Source organism: Fukomys damarensis, unplaced genomic scaffold, assembly GCF_012274545.1.
Source record: "Fukomys damarensis isolate Sample0158 unplaced genomic scaffold, DMR_v1.0_HiC HiC_scaffold_39, whole genome shotgun sequence".
Classification (NCBI taxonomy): Eukaryota; Metazoa; Chordata; class Mammalia; order Rodentia; family Bathyergidae; genus Fukomys; species Fukomys damarensis.
In genome coordinates, this window is record NW_022900951.1 from 1,694,230 (window position 1) to 1,712,075 (window position 17,846).

A 17,846-nucleotide genomic window follows, 5' to 3' on the forward strand; every position below is an offset into this window, starting at 1 on the left:
TACTAAAAGATGCCTCCCAGTTTAAAAAAAAAAAGTCTTATTCCAAATTAACAGGAAAAATGAAGCAGCAACATTTGGTCTATGTGCCTGGTAATGAATTCTGCTTTTCTTCTCCCGAGGTTCAATTAGGAGTCATTTATGGCTGCGATTACAGGGGAGCTATATCTGTCTACTTGGGAACCACAGTGCAGACTCCACAGGAAGTCATCTTCCCTTCTACAACACCCTGAGGAAGGAATCACGTGTGTCTTTTGCAGTCTTTATTACCTGCGTGATTTAACTTGAAAGACTCTGATCTCTTTCTCTAAGGTAAAAACACTCATAGGGTGAAAGTAGAAAAAAGATTGATCTCTGATTTATGAAAAAGGCGGTTCTATATCTAATCACAAGAGCTTCGCAGTTTTTTTTTAAATTAAAGCAAATAAGAACTGGATTTTTCCATAAAAATCAGACATGTAAGGGATGTAGACAATATATCAATATTTAGATTAGGGACATCCCTTCATGACACATCATGGTGCGAAATCAAAAGCTTAATATCTTTCTTGGCATAAGACCCAAACCTGTAATTTGAGGTTGTCTCTCTTTTTCTCCATAAATCATATTAGAATTTGAGCGAGGATGATTTCCCCATGAAAGTACTTTCCAATTTGAACTTAATTAAAGTTTTCTCATGAGGAAAAACAATTTAATTTTGTTGAAATTGTTTTTCCAATCCTATCTTATTAAGTGGCAGGTACTTCTTTCTCTAATTAACAAGAAAAATAGAATAAAAACAGCAGTAGATATTTGTGTACTTTTCCATGCACAGACATAATTAGTCAGATATGCTTTTCCTTTTCTCTCTTTTTTTATTAACATCTGTTTGCAGTGCACAATGATTATATTTCTAGTGTGGAGTTGCTATGTGTAAATGCATACCTTAAGTTTTTAAAAAATCTCTTTCCTTTTCCTTCTGTCTCTCTTCCCTCCGCTCTCGGTCTCCTTGGCTTTTGGAAACATTGTATCTACCTCCCTGTTTCCTACGATCTATCAATCTTTACCTTGCTGTTTGAATTTTGAAATATTTGAGAATGGTTAGAATATCTTTGTGTAACTATAAAGTTGAAAGGTTAACTTGAAAATCACACAGTGGTGATGTTAACATATGCATTTTGAGAAATATATACGTACATCTCATATTTGGGTGTCAGCGACACATTGTGATCTCTAGCAGGTTGTTTTATTTTCCACAAAAGTAGTATGTGGGGGAATTATCAGTTTTGGGTAAGAATTTTAACAGATGTGTATCAAAGCTAAGTACAGCCTATTAACCTCCCTCTAATTTCTCTCTCTTTCTCGGTCTGTCTCTCTCTTTCTGATAAACCTATTTCCAAACGGATCCCACAAATGTGGACTGCACTTAAAACTTGACTATGCAAGCCTTGTCTTTTCCCTGCCACTAGCTGATTTTATTTAGCCTTTGTACTATTTATTTTATTGTTTGGTCAGAAACCAGAAACACTCATAATTTAACAAATGTGAATCCTGTGCTTAATCACCATGCCCTCAAATTTTACAAAGACATTTCTTTTTTTGTTCCCTAGTTTGTATACTTATCCACAGAATATGCATTATACGACAGATTTCCACACCATGTAGTGCTGAAGTAAGTGATAAGATATTATTTGAAATAATTAGGAGGTGAAGCACACGCTCATTTGAAATGCACCAGACATAGTTGGCCACGTGTAAATCTCGTGAGTCCCCAGCGCCAAAGAACTTTTGTCAGCTGTGTTCAGACCATAACCACAGGAGTCTTAGAGAGAGAGAGAGAGAGAGAGAGAGAGAGAGAGAGAGAGAGATGGAGAGCAGTATGAAGAGAGAGAGAAAGAGAGAGAGAGAGAGAGAGAGAGATGGAGAGCAGTATGAGGGAGGCTTGGAAATAAAGATGGAAGAAAGAACCCACCAATAAGCAAGAGATTTTCTGGAACAGACCAAGGAACAGATGCTCCTGTCCAATCTCCATCAAGAAATCAAGGTGACGTTGAAGGTTCTGTGCAAAACCCACTGTGAAAAGATGCATACAGTTGGAGGAAAATGGCATAAAGCAAATCAGTGCGTCACCAGTCAAGTACTGACTCTTAACAGCAGTCTACATCCTGACGTGGGCAGCGCTGGGGTGAAGTTACTCACGGAGAGGCGTCTGTCAGGCGAGCAGGAAATTCGGTGGCAGGACTCTCGACCCGAAGAAATCCTTTCTCCTCTACAGGAGCAGCACAATCAGCCACACCTGGGATCTTCTCCTGGACCCAGAGGCTGCAGCGAGGGGTATTTTGGGCACCGGAATTCACTCATCGTGAGAGGCTTGAGAGTCTGTGGGTGCGTGTGTCACGTAGTTTCTCTTCTGTGAGAAAGGAAGTAGACAGAAAGGTCCTTTGTAAAAGGGAAGATGAGAGGCGGAGAGGGTAGGGGGTGAAAAAGCAAATGAGGACATCTCACACCCTTGAACAGACTCTCCACACGAATATGCAATCTTTACGTACTGCAAATTTGCAGGAGTAGCATTTTGTGAAGCGCATGTGTTTAAAGAAACACCCTGAAGCATAGCAATAACGCTTGGATGCTTTTCCACTGACCGCGAGATCTTCAGAAGAGCTGCAAAGAGCTCTGGGGAAACTGGGAGTGGACCCAGGGTCGGCCTATCTTCCCGCAGGAGTTCAAAGTGCTAAAAACACACCAGAAAGAATCTCCAGTGTAAAAGCTCCGTCTGGGAGAATGCGTGTGTGACACGAAGCACGCGGAGAGAGGGTCTGCCAGGTGCGCCCTGGAGCTTTGAGGAGCGGAGCTGAAGGGTCTGACCCTTAGAGAAAGGAGCAGAGGGACATGCGTTCAGGGCAAGTGACAAGTGTGCCCTTGGGCGACTGCGACACACTCACAATTCAGGCTGTGTGGTTTTAGCCTTTTTTCTTCACACATTTTGTTTTCATGCAGTGAGTAAGAGGTGAACAGGCCCTGATTTAATCCAGCTAGCTTTGATCACATGAGAAGTAGTAAACGGGCAATGGCAGATAAAAAATGGGGAAATAGAAAGAGTGCAGAGATGTGGTTTTCACGTAAACAACTTTCACAGCAAGTGACTATTTCCTCCTGCCTCAGCCCCACCGTATGTGGTGCTATAACCGCTTCAGCTGATTCAGATTTGGGAACATTTGGCGTCTGCACATTTATGTATTCTAGGAAAGAAACTCACTCTGAGGTCAGTCAGCATGTTCCAAGAGCCATGGCACACGATTTCTCTGGTGTGAAAACCCCAACATCTACATAAAGAGCAAAATTAAGTCGGATAATAGGAAGATGGGGAAGAGATCTTTCTCAGGTGAGCAGGGGACCAGAGATGGAGGGAGGGGAGGGGAGGAGAGGGAAAGCGTTCGCCCTCAGATTTTATTTCCCACTACTCTGGAGTACATATTCATGACAACTTCAAGGGGCTGCCCCCTGGGGCCCGAAGTGGATTACCTGTGCGAGCGGTCAGAATTTTGTTGCTACCAAGTTCCCCGAGCAATGTTCATGGATTGGCCCAGGTGACAAAGGTTTGAAGAGCAGCACTCTGTAATCAGAATGAGTAAGTGGTGAGGGGCTGCACACCACTCCTGGGGTGATTGGAAGGCGCGAAGGAAGCAGGTAGGAGCTGGGTGTGGTGCTGCATGCCTCCCTTTCCCAGCGTTCTGGGAGGCTGAGGCGGGAGGGCCACATGTTCGTGTCCAGCTTGGGCAGCTTAGTGGGGTAGTGGGTCAATGCCTCAAAAGGCTGAAGGGTCTGAGGTGTAGCGCGGTGACTTTGAGTTTCTGGTGGGTTGAGTTGGGACCGTGGTGGGACCTCAAGGGGGAGCTTTCACGAAGGTGTCTTATATGCAGCGAAGAATCTTAGGGTGGAGATGTTGGGCTGTACATGAGACAGAAGTGTGACTGGTGCGGAGAAGTTCCTGGAAACATTTCCCAGATGGTGCTTTCTGGATGCTTTCTTTGGGGGGTGAATGCAGACACAATTAGTTTTCCTCATGAGCCGGTCTTGGGGTGGATTTGTGCAGTAGTGATCTAGAAAGGCAGTGAATGCTATTTTTTTTTCTTTTTTATATTACAAGCCGGGCGTGGTGGAGCAAGCCTGTAATCCTACCACTTGGGAGGCTGAGGCAGGAGGATCGCTGTGAGTTCCTGTGAGTTTGAGACCATCCTGGGCTACACAGTGAGTTCTAGGTCAGCGTCAACTACATAGTGAGATAGTTCCTCAGAAAACCAAAAAAAGAAAAAAAAACTTACAGTAAGGGGTACATCATCATTAATCTTCCTCAAAATCCTCCTTGACTCGAAACACTCATCTCACCGTCCCCGCCGCGTCCCGCAGCAGCTCTGAGTCCTCTCTCCCCAGGGTCTTCAGCTGCACCGTCCCGGCCTCCTTGATGTCCCGAGTGGACCCAAAACGGTGACCTTTCCCGTCCTCCCGACCTCGGGGAGGAGCCGGGAGTAGCAGGGTGCCAGTCTGGTAATAACTGGGTTATGATGGGCTGTGATTTTTAATGTGGAAGAAATAACTGTAATCATTTTTTAATTAATTCAAGACATCAAGGCAGCCATGACAACAACCTCAAGAAAGAAGATTCCAGAACTGCTTCAGAAAGTAGCAGGACCTAGGAGGTAAGAGTTTTGAAAGGGAAGGGGAGGAGTGGAGGTGTGGTGTAGCAATGGGGACCTTTCACTGTAATCTGTATTTTTAAAATTTAAACATTCACTGTTTTTTTTTTTCCAGCACACCTAGTACAATATCAACTTACAAGTGACATCAAATAAAGTATGTGTACTGGGAGTGCTGACAAGTTGCAGAAGCAAAAGTGAATGAGATAAATACATTTTCTTCCTGCCACACTCTGAACTGCTGTTACTAGAAATATGTGGTTTTTCAAATTGGAGTTCTTCATGTTATAGATTTCAAAGTCAATCTTTTTCTAAATGGTTTGATTTTCCTTTAAAAAAAAAAAGCACCCACCAAAATGATTCAACTTGGAAACGTGGCTAGGTGGAAATATTCACACTTTGTATCCAAACTCTCTGGCTGGCTCTTCAGTCTTCCATGGGCAATGCTCTGAAAAAGAAAACAAATGCATAAATATTGATTTTCACTTGAGAAATTTAGATAGAATCAGTGGGAGAGAAAAGTAAAATGATTTATGGCAGAGACAGTGTTCTGTTATCTTAATCAGATATATTTTGGCACAATGGGCTACATTTTCCCCGGCAGGATCGACTGCTCGTTGTATTTCAGGAAAATCAAACACACGTAATCCAATCAGGAAGAGGTTCATAAACACCTGCCAAAAGGCAAACAAGGAAACATAGAAATTAACTTATTAATGGCAAGCTCCTGAAAGCACAATTACAACAGCTCAGTGTGAATCCACTTTTTTTTTTCTGGTTTAAAATTTCTCTAACATGCTCACCAAGCCTGGGCCAGAATGACCCCAGAGGCTCTATTTCCAGGTCTGTCTCTCTTCCAAGCGATCCTAAGGCCTGTCTTGTCTGCACTCCTTGTTGTCCTCTGTATCTTCAGAGAAAGTGCCCTATTGGGGCATTTCGTTTTCCATGGGCATCACAAAGACGTCCTCCTGGGTCTACTTCTGAAACTCAAAGTGTGTCCTCTGCAGGGAAGGTTTTCATCTCCCTAGCGACGTCACGGATTAGAATGTGGAAGGTTAAGATCTCTGCTTTTCTTTCTCCTTCTTAATTTTCACCACTGTCGGACTAGTGTTATTTGATCGCAAATGTCTATTCTTTTGCATCTCGACTGTCTTTGATTTTTTTCAGTATGACCAGGGGTAAGTGCTTGATATTTGATCCTCTCCAAACTCTCCTGAAACTAGTTTTATCTGGAAAATACCACGGACGACAAGATCCTCTGGTGGCACTTTGGAAGACAGCTACTTGTGTCCAACACTAGGGCTCCGTCAGACTTGTGAGAGACCCTTCTTCTTTAAAATTGCTTGCATTAAGGATAACCATTATGTATGCAAAGCAGAATTCTTGATACCCAGAAATTTGGAGTTTCACAATGATGGAGAAACAACTGGAAATCTCTGAGTCCAGGATGCAACTCTTGAAAAGTTTGCCTTGCAAAACTTTATGCTTATCATTCTGTCAGAACAACAGTCTGTTTGATTCATCCACTGGCAGCCCTCTCTGTCAAGTGGAGAAACAAGCTAATATTTCTGCAAGATGGCCGTGGTGTCATTCTTTATTTTGTGTGGGGCATATTCTTGGCCAGCTGCTGCTAATAGAAACTTGGGCACTTGAGAGTTTCCTTTGTCCTATAAATCTGTATCCAGTATCTGCATTTCTGGAGATTTATTTCATCTACCTCACACATATCCATGTCCATCGTAATTTATGTCTTGGTTTGCAGGAGAAGCAGCCATGAATGTTATCCTGCACTGCACTTCGAAATATCTCTGCATGTTTTTTTTTTGCCCAGGAATGTTTTCAAACATATTTTGGGGAGCAGTTCTTTGAGTCCAAAAAATACAAATAAATATAGATTTGTTAGATTTTTTTTCTTACAATTAGTTCATGGGAAAACTGACAACTTTAGAATACCTTGAGAGAAAGCTGTTAGTCTCTCTGTATGTCAGATACTCCTAATTCTGTCATTATTTGGATTATGTGCTGTGCTGTCCCTTAAATTTTGATTCTTCTGTCCATAAAGGTCAGGCTCATTGGTAAGTGATGCTTTGCTAAGAGTTCATAGGTTTGTGGCATGGACCTTTGACGTTTCTGGATAGAAAGAATAGTCAGTTTATTATTTGATAGATGCTGGTTTAAACTAAGCTAATAGTAGGAGTACACTCATCTTGGAATGTGTGCTTTTAAAAATGTTTCCTTCCCATTATATTAACTACTGAATTCATGTCAAATATATAACATCTTCCCTGTAGGTATTGCGGCCTTCTGATTCAATGGTAAGTAGAATTAGAATCACGATAATAGTGTCTTGCTATTGAATGAAAAGTCATTTTTCTAATATGTGGGACTTTCTCAGGGTTATCTATGTTTTCCTACTTCCTGTTTATCAAGATAAATCTCTTATATTTCTGATTTTACAAGGTCATTTAATCGTGGTTCTACATTTTAGTGACTAATTTCCTATATTTCTTTTTTTAAAAATTATTAATTTTATCAGTGCTTTCAAGGTCTACATTACACCGACATTCATCATTGGGAATTTGCACCTTTCCATAACCCGCCTTGGGTCTTGTTTTTTCCCCATTCCCCTGCCCTCCCTTCACTTTTTTCCATTTTTGCTGTTTCTCACGTTGATACCATTTCCCTCTTTCTTGTTCCCTACCCGTCCCACGCTTGGCCGTTTTCTTCCCCCTGTATCTCTTAACAGCTGTACTATTGTCTTTCAGTCAGTTCATGGAGCAAAGCAGCTTTGCAGGCATTTTCAGTATTACTCCAGTCTTTCCCTTTGAGAAAGGCCTGTCTTTGTACCTATTATTGTCTGCGTTTTATTTTATACCTTGTTTTCAGTTTGGGTTTCCCACCACGTGACCATGCAATATTACAGCTTCTGTGTCTCATTTATTTCTCTTCTCATTGTGGTCACACGGTGTATGCATCAGCCTGAAAATGGCCCGTTTATTCCTCCGTACAGCACGCTAACGCTATTGTTTTTACCTATTATACTTTCTTTATCCATTCGTCTGCTGGTGGGCGAGTGGACTGCTCCCAAGACTTAGCTATCGTGAGTCGTGCTGCTATAAACATGCGTGTGCATGGATCACTGTAGTATGATGAATTTAGCTCTTTTGGAAGATGCCTGTAGGAGAAATATCTGGGTTAAATGGAATTTCAGGGTTCACTTTGTTTTTTTTTTTTGTTTGTTTTTTTGAGACAGGGTCTCACTATGTAGTTGAGCCTGATCTGGAGCTCACTATGTAGCCCAGGCTGGTCTCGAACTCAGAGTGATCCTCCTGCCTCAGCCTCCTGAGTGCTGGCATTACAGGCATGTGCCACCACACCCCTCCAGGTCTTGCCCTTGCTCCTATAAGGATGAAAAAACCAGACCAGATGGTTTAAGTGAGTCCACACTGGTTTCCAACGACTGCTTCAGGATTTCTCATGGTTGCTGTTGATTTGGAACAACCTGGCCAAATTCACAGTGCAGCTTGTGGGCCAGACTGCACATGGCTACTGTCTGTGTGGCTCCTCAGAATAGCCCTGGACTTTATGATAGTAATGCTTGAGGTTTTTCTTTGTCTTTCCTTTATCTTTTTTTGTTAGGATGGTCTAAAAATCCCTTGGCATGCCTTAGAAGTCATACTTTCAATTTTGAATTTTGATTCCTTTTTTTTCCCTCTCATTGAGTTTAATGGTATTTTTTAAGAACACAGTACAGTTACATTCATCATTAGGATCTTGTACCTTTACACGACAGGTCTTGGTTTTCATTTTTTCCCCATCGCCCTGCCCTCCCTTCCACCCCTCCACCCTCCCCTGTTTACAAAGACTTGTTTTCCATTTTGTTTGTTGTTGTCTTCTTAAACATTGATTCCTTTTCTTGAGGCAAGTGATGTACAATACTTTGTTCTCTTGTGATGATGGACCAGGTCAGTATCTACACCTCCCACTCAGCTGCAGAGTCCCAGAAAGAATTCTCTGATGGGTTGAGCTAGCAACATAAAATGTATGGTGGGGTAGGGACACTAAATAAGCTTTGGACTTGCCATCTTTTCAATTATGATGGAAGTAATCTTATAGCAATACAAGGATCCTCTCCAAACTCCTATATTCTTTGGTCTTCTGATTCCTGTATCATGCAAAAGACATTTCCAAAATATATTTTGCTGACCTCCATCTTCCAAAGTGAGAAAGGAGGTTAAAAAAGCTTGCCACATAAACTAAACAACCAGACACAAAAGCTGCTTTTAAACTCTTTCCAATGCAATTATTAAATCTCATGAACTTACCTAAATATAAGTGCACACTGGACAATAAAGCATGCTATCTATTCTGCCCTGCTTTGCAAAAAGTAAATCATCTCCATTTCCTGATCACACCTGGTACAGAGGAAAATTCCTTTTGTGCAACCAACACTGGAAATATTGCATGAAATTTCACTTTCTTCTTGAAACCTTCCCTAATCTACAAAACATGAATCGTGCTCATAATAATAGCTTTACACCAAGAATTTAGAAATGTCCAAGGAACACGTGGATCCGCAGTTTAAAAAATTACTTTGCCAAGAATACACAAAATCTGCTGCTTTTAGTCAGCCATTTTCTAGAAATGCTGTGTGATTTTTCAGCTTCCTTCTTGGTGCTCACATAGAAGCTTATGCTTAAAGTGCGACAAGGTAACTTTCTATTTATCTTCCTCAGTATTGAAATAACACAACTGTCTATAGGCTGACTAGGAGAGAAATTTTATTGCATTAGAGATCTTGCTTATAAATAGAGTTATTTTTGATTTGTAATTATGTATGTGATTTTAATGACCAAAAACTCTGCATAGAAGACATAATTATGAAAAATAGACTCAATCATAATTCCAAACTTTTGGGAGCACAATTTGAATATGATTATATCTTCATACACATACATTTCTAATTTATATTCCGGTCTTTTAAAAAATAATAGAAAAGACAACACATTTGTATTTCTAATTGGAAAGGTCATTGAGCGTTTCAGCACAGATGTAATTCTGATTATTTTTTAATTACTTTAACAACTAATTTTCTCCTCAAAGCCTTAATTACTTTTTAAAATCAAAATAGCACATTGGAGCAATTGTCGTGAGGTTTGCATTTACTTAGTCACAATGTAGACATCTTCCTAATACTTTGGAGAGCTGAAGACTTTCCTGATATACACTTTCATCGAAACCATTTAAACTTTTGTTAATTTCCCAAAGTATGCCATTCCATAATCGTTTTTCATTCATTTATGTGTGTAACAAGTGCATTTTAAAAATCATATTACTGTACAGTATACATGACCGTAGTATATAAAACTGACTTAGACATTCTCTTGCAAATGACGGAACAGGGCTAGCCAGAGCAATGCACTCGAAGACCTTGAGTATGATTGACAAAAGTCGGACCTTCCCTCACGAAACTATCTTTCCACCAGTTTCCTGGTCATCTTTCTCCTGTTCAAAGAAGCAAGCTGGAGTACACAACTTAAAGGATAAGATGTCAGCTTGCAGCTTGGGCTCATGGATTCAGAGGGTGCAGGCCATGGTCAGCTGACTCCAAGGCAGAAATATGGTAGGAGGGCATGGTGGAGAAAAAGTGCTCAACTCATGGCGTCCAGGAAGTTTAGAGGGAAGAGCAGGTCGGAAAGGAAGGGGCCATGAGTCCTTCCTCCCCTGGGCCTCACAGAGAAGTTTCAACTCTCACAGAAGCCAGTTCTTTAGTTAACTCACTCAACTATGAACTTCCAAGCGGATTAATCCATAGATGGGGTTAGAGTCCCTACAATCCAATCACTTTTCAAAAGCACCGCCCCCCAAGACATGAGACTTTTGACGGACATTTTTTTGCCCTAAAGCAAATCATTTGATTTGGACCAAGCTGTTTGACTTTCAAAGTCCTCTGCTCCCATTTCTGAGCATGAAGGTCAGACTCTAAATGGGCTTCAGGTATTTTGGATTTGACCTCGAAAGCTCAGTACTTTTATGTCACCGTTAACAGGCTTAGTGTTTTTTCTGGATTCATGTCCGTAACTTGGAAACCGTAAGATTCTTTGGGGCTCTGCATTAGAGAGCTTCCATGAGTGACAGTTTTTAACTATGGTGTGAGCGTATATAGATGAAGACTTCATCCATTCTGTGGATTCCATTCAACCCTTCTGAATGGTGAACCTTTAAACTAGTGCTGGACTATCACCGACTGGATGGAAAACGCTGGCCATGCGTCTCCACCTCCTATAGCCAGTACCATGTCCCAGAGATAGCAAACAGAATAAAGACGCAGAGACAGAGACTTGAGAGAAGCAGGTTCTCGGGCTGTTCCAAGCCGCTCCGGGCAGCAAAGACGAAGGACTCCTGTGATGTCCGCTGTTTAACTGTGGGGATTTTGTCGCAAGTGTGGGAAGGAGGGGAGCCGGGCAGGCCTTGGGACACCGGCTGATAAAGAGTAGCAAGCGGGCAGCACTTTCACAGGAGGACGCTAGCATATCTTGCTGAAGAGAACAAATGGTTGATGCAGAGAGGAAGAATTTAGTTGGAGTCGGTTGACCTCGGCTGGACGTGAACCCTGCCGAACCCTGCTACTTTACAGACTGGGAACTCAGTCTCGGTAGCAGCCATCAGCAAAGGAGCAGCTCGTGTCTAGTTCTGCTCTCTCACGTGCCCGTTTGAGTCCTGTACAGCTTTGTTCAGACTCCTGAGACAATGCACAGCCCAATCGTAGAGGAGCTTGTGCCGCCAGAACCTGCTGATACCTAGCAGAGTTGTCTGCTACGAGACAAAGGCCGTCCCCGGGAGTTGGTCCCTGTGATTCCTTCCGGCGTGGCCTTTTTTCCTTGGGCCTGCAGAACAGTAGGTTTTGCTCCTGTTGGACCTCCAGATTTCTCCTGATCCAGCGTTGGTCAATCCTGCCGAGTCACACCTCCCTTTTTGCTCTCGGAAGAGGATATCGGTCTCAATTTGGGGAGCTCCACCCATATTATCCCAGAATCTGCTTCCCTCTCCAGCAGCCTGTGCCTCCTGCTGCTTTTCCTGTGGGTCATCTTGGGGATCGTCCCCTACAGAGAGCACTGCTTTTTTTCTGAGGATTCTGCCCACCCTAACCGCTGACTGGAATAAAGTCCTGCGTGAAGGACCTAGAGAAAACTTCTGCTGTAGCCCAAAGTCATTGGGGAAAAGCTACAGGGTCTTCAACCGTGGGAATTTTGTTTTGCCATCTCTTCAGTTACCTTCGTAACTTGTTGTGTAAGCGTGAGGACCACTACGAATCTCAGAGAGAAGATGAGGCGTACAGAAGAGCTGTGGAGATGCACATAAAACATTGTTCCTAAAATATGCTGTGCGGATTGTATTATTCCGCTCTCCTGCTGCTGGAATGCAATCCCCAGTGGCCACAAGTTCCAGCGGGAGGGTTTTACACCGGCTCAAAATTTCATGAGAGGCTGGAACCAAGGCAGGAATATCATGCTGGAGGGAGAGCTGCTCTACGCATGGCATCCAGGAAACTGAACTGGAGGAGCATGACAAAGAGGGTCAGACCTAGACACACAGCCACCTAGACACTCACAGAAGTGTGCTCCACCAGTCTCCAAATGGCATTCCAAAGTCAGTCAAGTTTACAGCCCAACACCTTGGCATATAATTCTTTTTTTAGATGTCTGGCTGAAGTTCAGAAGTTTAGTTGCTGTCTTTTTCTTCTAGCGATGAGAACTGTCCTTGTTAGAACATCCTCCCGTGAGGTGCAGAGGAAAGAGAGTCTGTCCATCACAATCGGCACGGATGGGCTTATATTCACGATGACTGCTGGAAATGTGCCCTTACCCAACTTGGTCTTTGCCCCACAGCTTGCTGTATGTTCACAAGGATTGGATTGTTTCAAAACAACCCTCCTTTCCAACAGACAGAAAAGCAGATTGGTTCCCTTGGACATGAAAGCACTATCCCCGCATAAGCAGTTTTAAAGTACACCCTGCTGCTGTAACACGCAAGTAACAGACGGGTGTGCACGCCCGGATACCACTGTGTCTTCAAGAATGATCACATGCTAGGAACTGCGAATTGTGTGCCATTCAGCTTTTTGCAAAGAAATCACAGCAGGGGGTATTTTCTCTTGCAATTATCTGGAGTCGGTGCCGACCGTTTTCACGGGCAGGTGTTCAGGGAATTTAAGGCTGCAAGTTGGACACAGCCCACAGTTTAATTAAGCGATCACTAGACGTGTGGTTTATCTCTTTCTAATCGCTCTGCTTCTCAGGTTCTGTTAGGAACACAGAGACCGTGATGTTTAAAGAGAGTTTCTAATGTTGGGGTCACAGAGGGTAATATTTTCCAACATTTCCTTGAAGTGAGAGCAGTAACAATTTTTGATGTTCACGAACGAAAGTTGGGATCTTTATTTTGTCCTATTTTTCTGTTTCACGTCACGTACTAGCCTCCTCCAATGCGATTCCATAAAACAAGTACTGATCCGCCAGAACCAATATTTGAGAAAAATTGGTTAAATACTAAGAGAATGGGTTAAAAAAAAAAAAAAGAGTGCTAGCTTTTGATCTCTGTGATTGTGTACCCGACGTTGTCAACACGGGGCTGGAGAGCTTTAACTTGTGGCACATTTTGTGAAGTTTTGCACCATAGTATCCTCACCGCATTGTGAAAATCTTCAGGTGAGGCACAAATAGGAATAGGCAAAATATCGACCGAATGGGATAAAAAGGAAATGTAACTTGCACCTAACATGAAGGATTCTTTTCATTTCTGTTCCTGGCTTTGAACTGCAGGTGAACTTGAATGAAATTAATGGCTATTTTTATGTCAGTCATGACCTGCTAAGTAAGCTGAGCAAATAGGAAAAGATTTTGGAATGACAAGTAGCAGGATCTCAAGCCCAGTTTGTTAAAGAAAATTATGGAAAACAGGAGAGTTAGGGTACTTATCAGGGTGAACAGGAGAGGAAGGCATGCAGAGGAAAAAGCACAGTTTTGGCCAGGATAAATGCTGTTATTGTTATTATCATTGTCGTGGTATTAATAGGAATAACAGCACAGAGAAAGAGACCATACTGACACAGGGGAAGGGATGAGACTCCCCAAACCTTCTCAGTATCCGAAACAGGAGTTCGTGTTCTCTAAAATAGAACAATGAATTCTAGGAGCAACGGAGGTTAAGAGTAGGAGAAATTTATTGAGGGAAAGAAAGCTTCTGTCTAAGAGAGACAGAAGGGGCACCAGAACATGGGTAACCCACCAAAGCCATTTCTCCAAGATGTTTTTCCTTTTTTAATTTTTTTATACAGCCAAGGCATGTGGTGAGGCGGGTACAAAGAACAAAACTATAAGACCCAATGGAAAGTTACAAGGTGGGCGTGAGGTGGGGCAAAAGCATGACTGACCAATAAGATTACAAGTACGGTCACCCAGGTAACAGTGATTAAATGGGGGTCACATGGTGCAGCAAGTCTCCTAGCAAGCATACAAGGATTTTCAGTAAGGGTGGGGATAGGGATATTTCCTGGAAAGGCTGGGTTAAAACCTTGGCCCCACCCAGCTGACTGATACCTGTTTAGAATATCAATCACTGCTCTTCATCCCGGAGGAAGCACAGGGGTGTGGCACTTTCCCTCCTTTTACAATTCCGGCAGCAGTGCATGTGTCTTGATTCCTCCATGCTGATGCCTTGCTCTGCTGGCTCCTCTAGGGCGGCCCTGTTTAACTGCCTACAAGACGTCTAATGAACTTACCTATCCGCAATGCCACTATCTGACAAAAATGGAAAAGCATGACGACAGTTAGAAGGTACTTAATTTTGAAATAAAACAGGGTAAATGTGAATTATATTGGTACCAAAAAATGATAGCTCAACTAATACCAAACAGTGTAAATATTAATGCATAAATAACACGAATAGACTCAAAAACCATAATTTCTAAAAAGCATCACTTAAAAAGTGATGAAAAATTTTATAGACTTAACAAAAGGCCCCCCCAAAATATGCCATGCCCAGTGATAAATGTTGTGTATATAAATACACACAGGTGAAAGAAATAATTACCTAACTGGTTTGAGCAAAATAATTTCTATAAAAGTTAAAATTTGAAAACAACATTTTAGCATTTGAGTTAAAAATTTTAACAACAGCAACAACAACAAAAAAAGAAAAAAACCAGTGGGCAAAGATAAGTAGCATTAAAGGAAATAAAATCAAATGTGTAAAAATAAGAGGAAAAATGGAACATTCATATTTGTATAGCCACAGAATATGTGTCAATCAAGTTTAAGCATGTGATAGCAAAATAATCATAAAGTGTAAATATGACGTATTTGTTTATATGTATTAAACTCAAATTATGGCATTATAAATTAACAATACTAACTGGTTCAAGATCTTAATTGGCTTTGAATTAACTAACATTCTCCTAAATAACTATTGAATCAAAAATCCTCACAATGGCCGGGGATTTAGCTCCATGGTGCTGGCACCTGCCTTGTAAGCACAAGGTCCTAAATTCAATCCCTGGTACCAGAAAAAAAAAAAAAAATCCTCACAATGATTTCCTTTTAAAAGTGAGATTCCTGGGCCAGAATGTAGTTTGTTGGTGCCATGCCTGCCTGGCAAGTGCAAGGTCCTGTGTTCAATTCAAGGAACTGAAAAAAACAGATGAAGCCAGGCGTGGTGGTACACACCTGTAATCCCCACACTCAGGAGGCTGAGGCAGGAGGATCCCTGTGAGTTCCTGACCAGCCGGGGCTACATAGTGAGTTCCAGGTCAGTCTCAGCTACATTTTGTAGACCCTGTCTCAAAAACAAAACAAAACAAACAAACAAATAAAAAACAAAAAAATAAGATTCAAGAATCATGAATTCTTGCCTATTCTCAGAATATGTGGCCAAACATACAGTTACAGAAGGTTCAAGAGCAACATGGAGCAGAGATGATGACATATTCGTTTTAAGTAATTATAACACAGACAGTGGAAGACACTAGGTTGTGGAAAAGTAGCATCCTGTAAGGGAGAAAATAGACATCTTTATATACCTCACAAAAAGTAGACATAATGAAATAGTAGTAAAATATATTTCTTTGAAAAAATTTCGTACAATGGGCTTGCCAAGTTCTGATTTTAGAATAAAATAAAAGTCCTCTGTCCCAAGCCATCCTCTCCGGTGTGAATCTATGTCTCACTGTGATTTCATGTCCATTCCCTGGACGGCTGATGGCCAAGTACTCGTATCTGAAGGCCAGGTGCCTATTTCCTTTGTACTGCCTTCATATTTTTCCCCATTTAAACTTTGTCATTTTTCCTGAGTTCTAGTTCCTTGAATACTCTAGATTCAAATCCCTTATGAAATAAATGATCTGCACATTTTTCCTTCCGCTCACCAGGATATCTCTGACTTCCTTGATATTGTTCAGAATCACGTTTTTGATTTTTGAAAGTCCACTTGACTTCTTTTTGTTGTTGTTGCTTGTGCTTTTGATGTCTTAACTCAGAAGCCAACAGTTAATCCATTTCTCAAAGATTTACTCTACGATCTTCAAAATTTTACAGCATTATGTCTTACCTCTAGGTCTCTTAAATTTTAATGAATGGTTTTGTCGGGGGTATCCAGTTGGTGCAGGACTGTTTGTTGAAAAGTGGGATGTACACATTTCTAGAGGATGCTTGGAAGGAAGAAGAGACACAGGGTAAAAATGATAACCAATTATCTTGAGCAAGCGTGAATGAGTAATTTCGCTCTATGACTACCTGTCACACCAGGTAAATGTGATACAAGACCGTGAACTCTTTCCTAAGTGCAAGAGCACGTAATTGGACCCAAGACAGTGGTGGGCACAGTATGGTCTTCAGTGTTGATCTGCCCAATTGATCCAGCGCTTAAAAATGCAGGCATTAAATCCATGGAATGCAGAACACATCAGTCCACCCGTCAAGTGTAACAGCAAACAGATGCGAGGCTTGCTTTCAAGAAAGAGCAGGTGCAAAATGCAGGCTTAGGTAAAAAGGTCGTGATCTCCCAACATCACACAATAGTCACACTTCTCAGCAGGCCTTGTGCAAAATGTCGTACAACACGGATTGCACCTCAAAATGTGAGCCTTTGAGGTAGAATACACAGCTGTCTCAAAGCAGAAGATGGATTTCAAGTAATATAGTTTTTATTTCAACCATCTTTTTTGCAATTTTAAGTATTTTATTGTTTTTGTGACACCAGGGATGGACTCCGGAGTCTCACCCCTGCTCAGCAAGTTTGAGCGAATATTTTTGATCTCTGGTGCTTTGCGTCCATAGCTGTAGAACTGACTTTTATCCGTAGCTCAGACAGAGAATTTCTCTATCACCGTAACGTGTTAGAATCAAGAATCCCGGATATTCTTGCCGCAACTGCCGGAAATCAAGACGGCTTGAGAGGCTGACAATGGAGATTGAGCTCAGTGATTCTGCTGCCTGCTTTGCAAATGCAAGGCCCTCAGTTTGATCCCTGGTACAACAAATAAATAAATGAATGAATGAAAGAAGGAAAGAAAGAAAGATATCTGCTTTTTTCAACATTTATTTCACTAACTTTACTCCTGTCTCCTCTCTTCTACATCATCAGAATTGGGCCTTGCAAATTCTCATCTCCCTCCATGATATGTAAACTTGGCCTAATTAATACAAACATTTATTTTTAACATGGAGCCACGAGAACCTTTCTCCATTTTAATGTTGTGAACGAGACGGGGACTCAGTCAGTCCTCCGTATCAGAGCTTATGTCCGTTTTGAAATCTTGGCACACTGAGAAGAGATGTCACCCGCCTTCCACGTCCGCCTTCTAGAGTTAGCGTACGTGACTATATTTAAACAGACACTTGACGTTGTTCTGTCCCATACAGGTTTACAGCCCTACCCTGTGAAATACTGTGCTCACTTTGAGAAATGCTATTTGCATACGTTTGTGGCATTGAATAATTCTATTCACCGTGGGGTATTGGGATAACCACATATTGCACTGATCTATTTGAAGTTTAAATTACCACCGAGGCTGGGTATGCACGGATCAGTCTGCAGTTCTCTTGTGGCATCACCCGTGGAACTCAAAGGTGAGAAGACAAGGTTGAGATTTGTGTCTTTGAGGGGAGATGACACCTTTGT